Raw genomic sequence first — 14281 nt, 5'->3', positions numbered from 1 at the left:
TGTTAATGTGTCAAAGTACCAAGTACATCAACTCATAACAATTGCTTTTCCCATTGAACGCTCCATTTTGATGCTATTTTTTGCGTTCCAAATCTAATGTCCGTTTTTTTTACGGAAAATTTTTCTTTTTAGAAATTTTGTTTCGAATAATTTTTGAGACCTGATTACATTTTTTTGCGCCTACAACAACGATTTATTGTTTTTTGTCCTTCATCAACGGAAACACTCTTCATTAACGGAAAGCGCAGCTCTTCGTAAGTAAAGTGGGGGTTTGTTTCCATGGTGGTTGATTTCCGTGTGGGCTATTTTTCTATCTAAAATGTAGTGGGGTTTTTTTTTCCTTGGGTTTTCTCCACAACAATTTTCTACTAATTGTATTGACTTCCCGGGTCAACGCCATATTGACAACGCCAAACTTGCGTTACAACAGGCAGTCCAACTTCGAAAAACAGGTGGATTTCCGCCAACCAATCTTAAGAATTAATGAATTCTTAAGATAAATTAGTTTTCGCAGTTCAGCAATATAGCGAATTTGTTTGACCGAATTCAGCTAGTTAACAAAGCTCTAACAATCAACATTTCATCATACATGAGTTTAGTTGGTTATGATTTAGTTCATTTGGTTCTATAAATTGTTTTTTCAAATATATTTATAATAGCACAGTTCATTTTTCTGAAAAATATGATATACATTGAAAAATTTGAACGGTCAAACCCGTTGACTATGTTATAAGCAAAGACCAATTTGCAGTGCAAATGTAAGTTTTTTGGGTCCAGCATGAACACTTTAGGTTGAGGTGAAGTCGAACATCATATTTGGGTCGAGCAAAAGTCCAGCATTAAAAATTATGGTCGAGCAAAGTCTAGCTGAACGATTAGGTCCAGCTAAATTCTTTTCATGCGCTGTTTGAGTCCAGCATGGTCTTTTCATACCACCTTTTCGTCGAGCTTGGTCTTTTCATAATTCGAGGCCTAAACCTGGGTAAGACAAGTTCTACTTCAACTTGATTAATTCTGACACATATGTTTTTAATTGCATCGCCAAGACTTTTGTTGCTACTGTTTGGCGACACGCTCCTTTCAAATCAGCGTTAGTTCACTCATTTGGGAATATTTTATTGAATGTCGTGCGTTAGGTAATGGTTAAGTGGCTCTGCTTGAAGCCACTGAGAACTGGCGTTTATCGAGAACCAGGAAGCGGTTCGAGATATTAAGTCAGAATTTCGCAGTGATTTCTGCAGAGTAACTTAACCATGCTTAAAACACGAAAAGCGCACGTTTTAAAATGACGAAAATCAACGGAATTCAACTTCTGGCTAAGTAGCAACTTCTGGCATTTTGACTTCTGGCACTGCAGACTTTCGGTATTTTAAAATGTGTACGTGAGCGTTTTAATTTTTGTTCATACTGATGGAGCATAGATTGAGTTTTTAATCATTCACATGAATGATTTTTTGTTCGCAGGTGACGCACCTCATTCTTATTATGGTGTATGCCATTTTTTTCGTCTCGAGTTTTTTTTTGCGTTTTTAATTGGAGGAGTTTAGTTCAATTGGGGTTATATTAAAAATTTCATACAGTTTTAAAGTTCACTTTTCAAAGATGAATTTGATTACTGCTACCGCAATAAATTGTTTAAAAGCGATGTTTGCAAAATCTCTACCTCTCTATCCTCCCAGGCCTAGGCCTCGACTTATGAAAAAACTTTAAAAGTCTAGTAGGGGGGATATTGACTCTAATTACACCGTCGAGCTTCCTAGTTAAAGTCGGGCTAATATCTTTTCATGGCTCGAGCTTCAGTCTTTTCATAACAAAGAAAGTCCAGCTAGGGTCTTATCATGGGTCCACCATAAGTCTTTTCATAAGTCTTTTCGTAAGTTTTTTTCTTCGTAAGTTTTTTCTGCTTCTGTACATACAGAAGCAGAGCCGGAGCAAGACTATATAGTTTTGCACCGCAGCAGTCCAACTTAAGAAACAGTTGGAAACTGCCAAAAGCCTGAAGATTTTCGTCAAATCTTAAGATAAACAGTTATGGCCGCTCGAGTATATTACCACATTACTTGATTCAGTAAAACCAGTTAGATTAAGTGTATTGGTCCTAGTCCCATTAGCCATGCCAAAATTTCGGCGTTATTCAGTTTGTCTTCCTCAGCAAAATTATGAACTATCCTTTTTAAAAAATAATTCAGGTTTTTGAGAGATTAGCGGTTCTTCTGAATCGTAAAAAATGAAGGAGCATACACGCTGACTACGTTATATGCAATATTGCACAGACAATTTTAATGGCAAAAAAGCAGACTTATGAAATGACCAATGATTGACCCATGAAAAGTCTTTAACTCGACTTTGTTTGCTAACATTGTGCCGAGCTTAAGTCCAGCCCAAATATTGGTTCCAGGTAAATTCTTTTTTGAAAAATCTGAGGAGAACTAAAGTCCAGAAAGTCCTAAAGTCCAGCTAAAATCTTTTTATAGCTCAAATGATTCGAGTATGGTCTTTTCATGGTACATCTGGGTCTAGCATTGTCTTTTCATAAATCTGTACCTAGACCTGGTCTCTAATTAGTTTTTTGAGAGCACAGGTTTATCACGGTATCCTAGTTTTTTCTCCGCGCAATGTCTCAAATATGTTTATGAAATTGATATCACTACTCTGATATTGTGACGTCCCCATTTCAAAAAAGGATATTCAGTAGAATTTTATTACCGGGTTTCGTTTTTTTGCGAAACATATTGTTCATTCGTTTTTATTTCCCCCTAGTAAATCGTTTGTTTATTGAAAATGTTTGCGGTTGTGCAAATGCGTACACAATAAAAGTACGCGAAGAAGATTTGATAACAACGTGACATATGTGAGGAAAAACCAAGTTAAAACTTTCGAAGAACGATTTTCTCTTTCCGAAAAACAAAGCAATCAATCAAAGTCTTTTTTCCGCCGAAACCAGACTGAATTTTTAAAAACTAAGTTTTAAATCCACCACAAACCTACAAAGATAGAATACTTTTTTTTAAAAAATGCACTAAAACTTCGAAAGCATTGTTAATGACTCAGTTCGCTTCAGAAGAAGTTTTTTTGACGTTCTAAGCGTCTTTGCTTAATTAATTCATCTATTCTGAAGTAATTATATATTCATTTTTTTCATAGAATCGGGAAGTATGTGTAGCGATAAAATTGACAGCAAAACACAATTTAAAGCAGGTTGCATTATGAAAGTGTTTAGTTTTCAAAATCGTACAGAGAACAACTTTGAGGGCGGCGGTAAAATTTAATCTATTAAGCTATATACATTGTTTGTCATTTCAATGGTTGGAACATTATGTGCGGACTCACATTATCGATTCTACATGTTATTAGTATACTTAAGATCATTACAACGCATTTAGTTCTTATCAGAATTATCGTGAAACATAAACATAATAAACATAAATGTCGTCTAGATCAAAGGTACTAGCATCAATCTAGCGCACATACACCTATTCTAAACAAAACTGCAGTGCCGAGTTAATCTGGTGTTCAACAGGGCAATCCATTGAGTTCCGTTGCTATTGTTTTTGTGTTTGTTGCCAACAATTTTACAAAAAGCTAGCTTACATCATTAAACGACATATCTGATACTTTGATGAAGGCTTGTCGACGGGTCAGAACAACTACTTATTCAGACTTTACCCAAACGTTGCAATTTCTACTCAATGGGGCCTGAAAAAACAAAAAATTAAACAAGTCGGGTACAGGTAAGCCATCTACTAAAAAATAGGTGAGGCGCAATGTGGGTGATGATTTTGAGGAGTTGGTTGCGGCAGTAGGAACAGACAATTTCCACTTTTGAGAAAGAAGATTCCCAGCACATCAATATAACTTGAGGAAATGATTTACCTCGACGACACACAATATGCATTGGCTATACTTCTACATTGTTTTGGGCCACAAAAACTAAATTTTTTAACCGTAATGTTACACTTACAGTTGAAATAAACGAGGTCATGAAAATTGTTAACAGTTGCCATAGAGAGAGGCGTAGGATCAACATCCTGGAAAACCAAACTTCAGACACGCCTGGAAGCAGGCATGCCACCAGCTAGTTTGTCGTATATAGGGTTCCGAAAATCTCAAGATCACTTCAGAGCTTCTTACGTGTGATCGGTAATAGTTTGAAGTGATTCAATTGAACGATTACCGGGTTGTCTCCGGAAGAGAACCCAGTTTTTCAACTCTCTACGGGAACCTCGGTTCTTTCGGTCGCCATCGTGTACTAGACAGAAGTCCAAGAGATCCTATATAGAAAAAGTTTCGAGACTTGAAAGGAGATTAGACTTCAGTGAGAGAGAAAACTTGAGCTCCGTCAACGAACGTTTTCATATACCATACTGTCATTAGTATGCCTTTTTCTATCGATGATTTGGGAGAGATCGTGAAGTACAGTAAAAAATTAAAACGTATGCTTATGAAAGAAAGCGTTCACATTGCAGTTCGTCGACCATGCTGTTGTTTGTTACGGATAAAGAGAGGCTATGGCAAGACACGACAGAATTCTTGACTAAGTTGCGATAGTTTGTTCAAAATTTATTGTGTCCCATAAATATGGAATCAATTAATACCAATGCGGAAACTTGTGACATTTTTCTGCCATCAAAGACGTCAGGACTGTGACTTCTTACCTCTTATCTGCAATTGAACATGCTCCAAAATTTGGCTGAGAAGTTAAGTTATGCAAATAAAGAAACACAGGTTCAAAAATTCAGGTTCAATAGTTTTTATTCTGTAAAAGTTACATTTTACCATCAAGTGTTTTTTTAAAAAATTAAAAAATTTAGAGAACGCAGCGTTCTCGAATTAAGTAACACGTGATTTTTTTATTATACAGAAAAATTAATTTAAATTACGTATAAAATGATGCTCTTCGTTTTCTATAGATACAACGGTAAGCATAAAGAAAACTAATCGTTCTTTTTTATTTTAAAGAGTTATTATGTTTTGATGAAAAAATTGGTTATCATTTTCTTGATCGGGTAAACGCAGCAAAGGGATTATCATTTTTTTTGATAGGGGAGGCGCAGATATGTTTAGGAAACGCAGCATTCTTGAAATATGGAACACTTGTTTTTTTTATTATACATAAAATTTAATTGAAATTTTGTGCTAACTGTTGCTCTTTGTTTTCTATATATACAATCGTAAGCGTGGAGAAAAGTAATCGTTCTTTTTTTAAGTGAATAAGAGAGATTTATTGTTTCACCATACTTTAGAGTTGGGGGAGGAACTATAAGCTCGACGGTTTTGTTGTTCAGTCAAATTTCGCCGATCAATTTATTTATTGTGCAGAGTTTTGAATGGTATCGTTAGCACGCTTGTCAAAAGTAGAACACTTAATAATTGACTTTTATTTTATAAAGGGAGTTACGGAGATTTAAAATTTTTGTTAACGTTAAGCTCGCTTCCACTGTTTTGGTTCACTATTCTGCTAAAAAACTGATAAAATTTTTAGCCGGAGATTGTCGTATTCGTTTTAAAATTAAAAATAAAAAAGAGTCGTTCGATTGTTTGAACCAACTCTTTTGACTAACACGTTGCCTAACTTTTTGAAAGCTTAGCATATTTTTCATTTTTCGTGAAAAATGGCTTCAGATATGCTTTTTAGACCCCTTTTGTCCAAACTGACTAGTAGTGGAGACATTAATTTGCTGACCCGATCATTTTTAAACAGATCAAGGCTAATTTAACCTCTGCTTCATACAGAAGTGTGCTGGAGCTAACAATTTGACGTCCATTCGCTTATCAGCATCACTTTTTATTAAAAAGCATTATTTGTTTTTTGATATATTAGGAATTTTTCGCCAGGACATCTACTGTGCCAATATGTGGAACAGTGGTTTTTTGACAGCCCCGCAGTGATAGCAAAGTCAACTTTGGTCTCAGCATTTATTTTTTGCACCGAAAATATTTAGATTTTTTTTACTCTGTCCGTTTTAAAATACTTTCTAGGCTTTTCTTCGTCCCAATCACCGACAAGTCTGTTTTTCCTTTAGTTAGCTAAAATTAGTGAGAGGTCTCATTTTTGTAGGGGTCCCATTTATGTTGAAATGAGGGCACAAAAACAATTCTCGTGTTTCATGAGTAAAGCTCATGGTGTTTTTGGCTCCCAAAAGCGTTTTGGTAAACTTTAATGAATTCTTGAATTTTCGTCAGCACTTATTTTTTTCTTTTTGTAGCCTTATGATTAAGTCTTAAAATTGAAAAATCTTATTAGCTACCTAGAGAGGTATTAAAGAAATTATACAATGTTTCCATTTCATACCTTATGGCTTTTCGCTTCTTTAACCCGATAATTATACAAAATTCGTAATTTTTTCTTTTCATGTATTAATTTTTTTGCTTACTTAACTTTTTTCTACAAATTTTGAAAAAGTTAATTATGTGCTTCAATGGATGAGCAGCAATAGCAGAATTAATTTGCCTCGAATTGTTGGTATTTCACAATTCCAAAATTCTTCAGGTTGCAATGGGGTTATGTTTTTCGAAGCCTTCGTTTGCATTCATTGCCTTAATATTAACTTATTAACGAATTAAATTTAAGAACAAAAGCCCATGCTTTAAATTTTCAGCAAAAAAATTTTGGTTTCTTTGTCAAAACTATTTGCGTAAAGAAATTGTAAAGATATTCGTTGAAATTTTATGGTCTCTTGACTTAGACTCCGTAATAACATATCCAATAGGCGAAAACAACCGGCCCAACTCACTGTGTGTTAGTTAATGGTACAATTTTATTACTTATGATTTTAAAAAATTGTTCAACAAAATTAGTGACTGTTTCAAATTTTCGTTTTTTGTCTCACTTCTGTCACCTTGCGGTGTTTTTTGCGCAAAGCTAGAGCCCAAAATCATTTTCAATTGAATTAGAATTTAGTTTTTGTGGCTGTTTTATCATTTAATTGATGTTTCGTTCGGTTTTGAAACTAGATTTGACTATTCAAAACTTTCTTATTTTTGGGCACATTCCAATTTTTGTAGTTCTTTTTTGCTGTGTACTCCGAGTATCGCATCACCGGAGAGTCCAGTATAACAATTTTTTTAAAAAAAATTGTTTTGGCGTTCAAAAAGGATTTATTACGGATAAAAAAAAAGTTTAAAAAGCTTAAAAAACTTTTGGCGAATAGCAGGGCTTTTGAAGCCATCGACACAGTTTTCTCTCAATAATTGACTTTCTGCCTGTATTTGCTCTTTTCGTATGCCCAAGACATTCTAAATATTCAAGGTCTCAATGGTTTCCAGTGGAGGTATGCATGAGTTTGTTTGATGATCCGTAGAAATTTTCAGATGACAGCTATTTTTTTCATGTCTTTGAAATCAATTGTTTTCAAAAAGTACAAACGTATTTTTTTAATTTGCAGTTTTTGTTATTTTGTCAAGTTGTTAATTATTGTTGAAGTTATTTTATGTCAAGTTCTGCCAAGTTATTGTGTTAAATAGGTTCTGTCAATTGTTCAATTTTTGTTTTATCCGATCTTTTTGGCTTTATTATTATGTTTTTAATTAGATAGATATTGAGTTCTGGTCGTAATTTAAGCTTATTTTTTGCCTCTCTTGTCTCCTAGTCTCTTTAATAGCAGGTATCGTCGAATCTTTAATGAGGTATTAATTAATTTTAGTGGTTTGAGCTTAAAATAATTCTTTTAAACGGATACACCAATTGTTTTCGAACATTATATCAATTTTTCATTTCATTATATCATTCATTTCATTATATCAATTATATCTCATCCTGATTTAGAAGCCAATTAAATAAAAATGTGGTTGAGCGAGGTCGGAAGATGTGTGCGAACGCTCATTACCGAGCCTCCTTGTTTCAAAATTAATTTTTTTTTGAATTGCAAAGACATTTGAGAACATTTTCTGATAACCAAATAAGTACCAAAATCCATTGCCATTTTTGTACCATCAACGTCATTTTTTTCTGATTTTGGGCCTAACTACGTATTTGCTTTCATAGAGTTTTTTCCATTATTCCCGAAAAAACTTCTGATCCGTTGCTCATTCATTATTTGTAAAATCGCAAAGTTTAGCCGGTCTTTCAAATAAGACCAATCATCATTTTTTTCTTTAGAAAAATTGATAAAGAATAAACATACATGTAAATTCTTCTCTTATTTCAGACTTGATCATTTTGGCCTTAACTTAAAACGCTTTAAGAGATTCAAGTCTTTGGTTACCTGAAACGTTTCCAGTGGTTTATCAAAAATTTGTTTTCTTTTGTATTCACGTCATTATTATTTTATGAACAAAGTACAACTAACTATTTTTCTCGAGAAAAAAATGAAAAAAAAACTTTATGGAGATTGTTGCAACGCTCTCTGTATAAGTAGCAGTGTTTCAATCGACCAGTTGCTCCAGACAGTTTCAACTACGTTAATTTTTGGCAAGGCCAGCATGAGTACTTGATCATTGCTCAATTAATATTATCAAAGTTATTACCACAATCAAAATCAGTCCCATTTCATAGCTCTTAGCTCAGTTGGAGAAACCGGTATTGCTGAATAGCAGTACATCCAAAATGGACGCAAGAATGATTGTGCAAATAGTGTTGATATCATTCACCAAGAGGTCAATTTACAAAATTTATTTCAGGAAAACAGAATTTGAGTTCTGAAAACAACAAATTCTTTCAGGCTATTCCATTCGCTTCTACCCATAACAAACAACCTGTGAAGCCACAACCTGTGACGTCAGAAGGACAGACGGACGGTCCTGATGACGTCAATGACGTAGAGGGAGAGGTTGAGAAGGACGAAGCAGAACAGGAAAAGGAGATTGAAGCCGAGCCTGTTGATTTACTCAAATTTGAGGTGAGAGTTCTTGTACCATAACCGGTTTAATCCAAGATTGGTTAAAACTGATCGTCTGTTTCTCTGTTGTTGTTTTCAAGAGGCTTCAATGGTATTGGGTTGTCTATTAGAGTGTCCCATTAAGTTGAAGTAAGCAAACGTTTCAAAATTCACTGCATAGCGTTCCAAGGTCAAGGTTGAGTTTTAAAACATGTTGATAAAAACGGAGGACTTCGGTTTTTCATGAGAAGCATTGGCATTCAGGTGACTATATAGATGCTGAATTGCCTGCCTCTTTTGGCGAGGTTCCAAAAGATCAATTATTTCAACTTTATGGAAAAGACTATATATTAGTTTGCATAATTGACGTTAGGCCATCCTGGTACGAAAACCATCTCAACGAAAACTCTATTTTCAAGCGGAATAAAACTTAACCCATTCATTCTGTTACAAAATAAAAAGTATTTTGTATTGTGCACGTTATTAATATTTTGTTCCGACCCCACTTTAGTGGGGAGGGAGGAACTATAAACTCAAATGTTTTTTTTTTGTTCAGTCAATTTTGGCCGATCGATATAATCATTGTTGAGAGTTGTGAGTGGTATCACTAGAAAGCTAGTCCAGTGTAGAATATGGAACTAAAAAGATTTTTGGAATTTTCGTTTTTTATAGGGAGTTATCGAGGTTTAAAATTATGTGAAAAATTGCTCTTTTTTTCATTTTCAGTATTTGTCAATTTTGCTAAAACACGTTAAAATTGCTAACTGTACTCTTATTGATTTCATCTCTAAAGATAGAAAATGGTTGCTGTGTAGCTCGATCCGAGTTTTTTGGCTAGAGTTTATGCTAAATTTTTCAAAAATCAGACTTTTTTCGAGAAAAATAGGATCACATTTGCTTTTTTAGCCCACTTGCTTTAAATATTCTGAAAGTAGACACCTTAAAACTGCGGTCGAATTTTTCTTAAGCTCAGAAACGAGCTAATTGGGATCCCGTTGGCTTTAAGAGTCTTCTGGAAATAATTTTGCAAGTTTTTTGCAAATTCAAAACTCGATTATTACGAAAAAAAATTTATTATTTATTTTTGACAAACTGAAAAACGTTGTTTGAAAACTGATCTATTTCGCAATCAATTGAACAACTGACTGATTTGTTAGAGGCGCAGCAATATCTGGGCCGATCTTTACCTCACCGTGAATCTTTATGATATAAAGTTTTTTAGATTAAATTGGGGCGCGACCTTTTTTTTCAAAATATTTCCGCTATGTAAATGTTTTTATGTAAATTTGTGACAGGAATCTCAAATCAGGGCTCAATTAATGACATATACTATTTACAAAAAAGATGTCAAAAAAATTGTAAAGTGATTTCAGAGTTAAGCTCATGGTTTTTATGGCTTTGACCAATTGTTTTCGTAAAAGTTTCATACACTTATTGAGTTTTGCTTTCATTTGTTATACTTTTTGTAGTCCAATGACTTAGTGTCCCAATCAAAGATACAGTTAGCTTTAGGAGGTATGAACTTGGATATTTCTTTCATTTGTTATCCAATGTCTGTTATGACTTTGGATATATTTGTTACGAAAATATCGGTGAATTTTTGAACTTTGCCAATTTTATATCTTATTTTTCTCAATTTGGGCGGGGCCTCAGTAAAAACAGGCAAAAGGCAATTTCGTGTGAGGTAAAAATTATTGTTGGAAACTGTTTTGACATTCAACTAATGTTTTCCTTGTTTTGACATTACGCGTTTTCAAATATTTTTTTTCTTTTTCTTTTTTGATCATAATTGCATTTTTTATGAGTCCATTTTGTTTCTTTCTCGAATTATCACATTGTTGGCAAATATAATTGAAGGAAAGCATAGTAGGAAAAATGTACAGCGTTGGAAAAATGCTTATCTGTATATGTTAACTGTTTTTGTTGAATAGTTTGAGCTTTTTGGGCTGAGAATAGATTATTCTTTCTTTTTCAAATATTTTTTTTCTTTTTCATTTTTGATCATAATTGCATTTTTTATGAGTCCATTTTGTTTCCTTCTCGAATTATCACATTGTTGGCAAATATAATTGAAGGAAAGCATAGTAGGAAAAATGTACAGCGTTGGAAAAATGCTTAACTGTATATGTTAACTGTTTTTGTTGAATTGTTTATGCTTTTTGGGCTGAGAATAGATTATTCTTTCTTTTTCAAATAATTTTTTTTCTTTTTCATTTTTGATCATAATTGCATTTTTTATGAGTCCATTTTGTTTCCTTCTAGAATTATCCCATTGTTGGCAAATCTTATTGAAAGAAAGCATAGTAGGAAAAAGGTACAGCGTTGGAAAAATGCTTATCTGTATATGTTAACTGTTTTTGTTGAATAGTTTATGCTTTTTGGGCTGAGACCAAATTATCTCGCAAAATTTTGTGGATTTTTTTGTTGTTTTTTCTATATTTGTCTTTCTTTTTGTTTTTGTAGGCCATATACCTGATAGCGATACGTCTCAATTCTATCCCCAGGACGTATAACTCAATCTAGATAAAGATTTCAGTTTATAGCTGTTTGTTTTAATGACTTTCAATTTAAATTTTCTAACAAAGGTTTTTTTCAATTTTCTTTTTTTGCTTTCAATTTGGTCACCATGTTACTCAATCTCTCTAATTAGATTTCTCATTTCCTTTTGATAAAACAACCACCTTTATCGCGTTTTGTTTTACGTTGTGACGGATTGCTTCGATCATTTAATTTCAAAAAAAAAATTCTAGATTTCTATACTCTTCAGTTTTTGGGTTTCTTTTTGTTGTCGTGTCTAAGTTGTCCTTTTTAGGGACGACTTTTTAATGTTCGGATAAGGAATAATTTACAGTTCTTGCAGGTAACATCTTATAAGTATAGTGCCTTGAATAGTGTGATGTCGTAAAATTGTTTGAAGTTTTGGCTTCTTTGTTTGTTTATTATTTGTTTGTTATTTTGTGGGGTCGTGAGGTAGTCTCATTATTAACAGTCCCAATTGGTTTCTTGGGGTGTTGCAACTTAAAACGTAGCTTTTCGTTGAAATCTTAAATCTGTTATGACTTTTGATATTTGTTTCCAAAACATATTTGGGTTTTTGAGCTATTTGACATTTTTTGGATTAGTTTTTGGTCAAATTGTAGCTGAGTCTCTGTAAACACAGGTCACAACCCGTTTGCAGCGAGCTATAAATAAACCCCTATAACGGTTTTAGTTTCAAAATTCTGCTTCTCGGCTTTGTTATTAATTTTACTACGAGACTTCATAAAATGTTTGAGATTTTTTTTGTATTTTTACATTTTAGAGGATTTTTGTTTTCTTCTTGGTGTATAACAATAATCGTGCGTCCCATTGGATTTAAAAATTTGCACATTTGAATATTGGATTATGGCATGTCTCAAATGCTTCCTATGGAGATATAAATGAAAATTTCAGTGATTTCAGGTGATATCTAATGACATTAATAACTGTGAAGTTAATTGTTTTCAAATATAGAAACAAATTTAACTTTGCACCTTTTTGCTATTTTTTCTGTTTTTGTCGACCTGTTAACCAGTCGCATTGAGACCCGGTCCCATATTTTTTCTAATGAAGTATAGGTTAAACTGTTTTGTTTAGGTTTTATCTGATGCGAGTTTGATTTTGTTATGATTTTTTTTGTAGACATCGAGTTGTGGTCGTAAATAATGTTTGTTTTTTGATTTTTGTGGTCTACTTTAGTAGTTCTATTATCAAAAAATTTCATCGGCCGTCTAGCGTGGTATTATTGTATTCCATTGGTTGTTTATTGAACGATATGTATGTTTTTCATCTCTTCATCATTTGGTAGCCAAGTCAAGAATGTGGATGATCGGGGTCGGAACATTATGTGCTTTCGGACATTACCGAGCCTCCTTGTTAGTTCAGTTGTCAATTACATCGATATTTGAGATATTCATTGACAAAAGCGTTCTCATGTCTCTCATTTACATTCAACGTGTGATCATATTCAGGTACTAATTCCTTCGATGGTTTATGATTAAAAACATAAGGAACTGTATGGCAGGCCCATCTGTAGCTTAAAGGTATACTTCAATATTTTGTAAGTCAGTTTTTGGCTCGAGACCAAGCGCAGCTGCAAAAAATATAATAACAACAAATAATTTTTCTATATCTACGGTAAAGTGCCTTTTAGTTTTTTTTTCAATTTTTGGGTAAGTCTGAGCCAAATTTGTCTTCTATTCTTGCACACTTTTACTTTTGCTTAAAACAGGATGATTTCAACATCTTTATGCATTATTGCTGTTTGGTGGATTTGAATTTCTTTAATTTGACTTATTTTTACGCTTAAGTTCAATATCAATTGGCTACTGAATTGCTCTTAGCCAGCATTACAGGCCAATAATCTCCACTGGGTATTCCAGATGTTGTTCTCAAAACATTGCTGCACTAAGCCGGTCATTCAATTGACTAAAAATCAGATCGATACAATTATTTTGAACTCTTGCAACGAAGAATTTTTTTGAATCGTGATTTTAATCGGGTCATTGAGTCATCTCCTTAGACTAATTTTACATTGCTTATCCCTAGTCATTGAACACCGCATTTCCTATGACATCTTGCAAGATTAAATGTGCAATTTGATTTGACTTATTTAGTTTAATCTGCTTCTGAATAAATCTAGCGTTTATCAAAAACCGTGTAGTAGTTCGAGATATTAAACTAAAAGTTCGACTTTATTTCTTGTTATTTCTCTGTGAGCAACGTAAAACTGCCTAAATGACGCAAACTGTATAAAATAAAAAAGATAAACAGACAAAAAAATCGGTCCAAGCCATTTTAGAGCTATGCATGCATTACCTTGTTTCACAACAGATCTTTGGATCTTTATAACATGCACATGCTTGTTTTAGAAAAAAAATATAATAAAACCTATAAAAACATTAAAAAAGCATTAAACCTATGAGAACATTAAAAATGTCTGCTGATTTTAAAAAAGAAAAAAGTTCTTTTTGAGTTAACCGAGGCGGAGACGAAATCAGAACTGAAGGATCGAGGGGAAAAATAACAATAAGTTTAGAAATACAACTGGCCAATGATTTAGTTTTTGTCAATTTTATATTATGAATCGCCGATGACACTGCAATTGAGGTATCGTTAGCTATTCTTAACCTCGCGTGTGCATCTATTTTTGAAAATGATTTTGTGTTCATAGTTGACCTCGTTCAGTCAAACGGTTTTGAAGCAGTTTTTGTACGCTTGTTGAAGTTTTATACGCTATCAAATTTCTGTGTAGCTAATACCACTATTTTTCAAGTTCTTACGTATCTTAATGTCATCTTTCCAGACACCACAACCAGATCTTTGCAGATCAACAGTTTTTTTGTCCACACCAAGTTTTCTTCAGAGGTAGTACATACAATTTGTGATCTAAAACAGACATCTAAGAGGTAAGCGTCCTCTTATAACATGGCGTAAAACTGAGTTTG

At 33.4% G+C, this 14281-nt stretch overlaps 1 protein-coding gene across 2 annotated transcripts in view; it reads left to right on the top strand.

Moving 5' to 3' along the window:
- The first annotated feature begins 3381 nt into the window (after positions 1-3381).
- Positions 3382-14281, top strand: part of LOC142347847 (uncharacterized) — a 118415-nt gene continuing 107515 nt past the window's right edge. Inside the window, exons 1-2 of one of the 2 annotated variants that reach the window (XM_075398980.1) lie at positions 3382-3731; positions 8661-8837. The gene's annotated coding sequence lies outside the window, so the exon portion shown is untranslated. The remainder of the gene's footprint in view (positions 3732-8660; positions 8838-14281) is intronic. The other variant, XM_075398982.1, reaches the window with a different exon arrangement.

Source organism: Convolutriloba macropyga, chromosome 10, assembly GCF_964194025.1.
Source record: "Convolutriloba macropyga chromosome 10, txConMacr16.3, whole genome shotgun sequence".
In the NCBI taxonomy this organism is placed as follows: Eukaryota; Metazoa; Xenacoelomorpha; order Acoela; family Convolutidae; genus Convolutriloba; species Convolutriloba macropyga.
The sequence above is the reverse complement of the archived record's forward strand: the minus strand, read 5'-3'. Positions and strand labels throughout refer to the sequence as shown.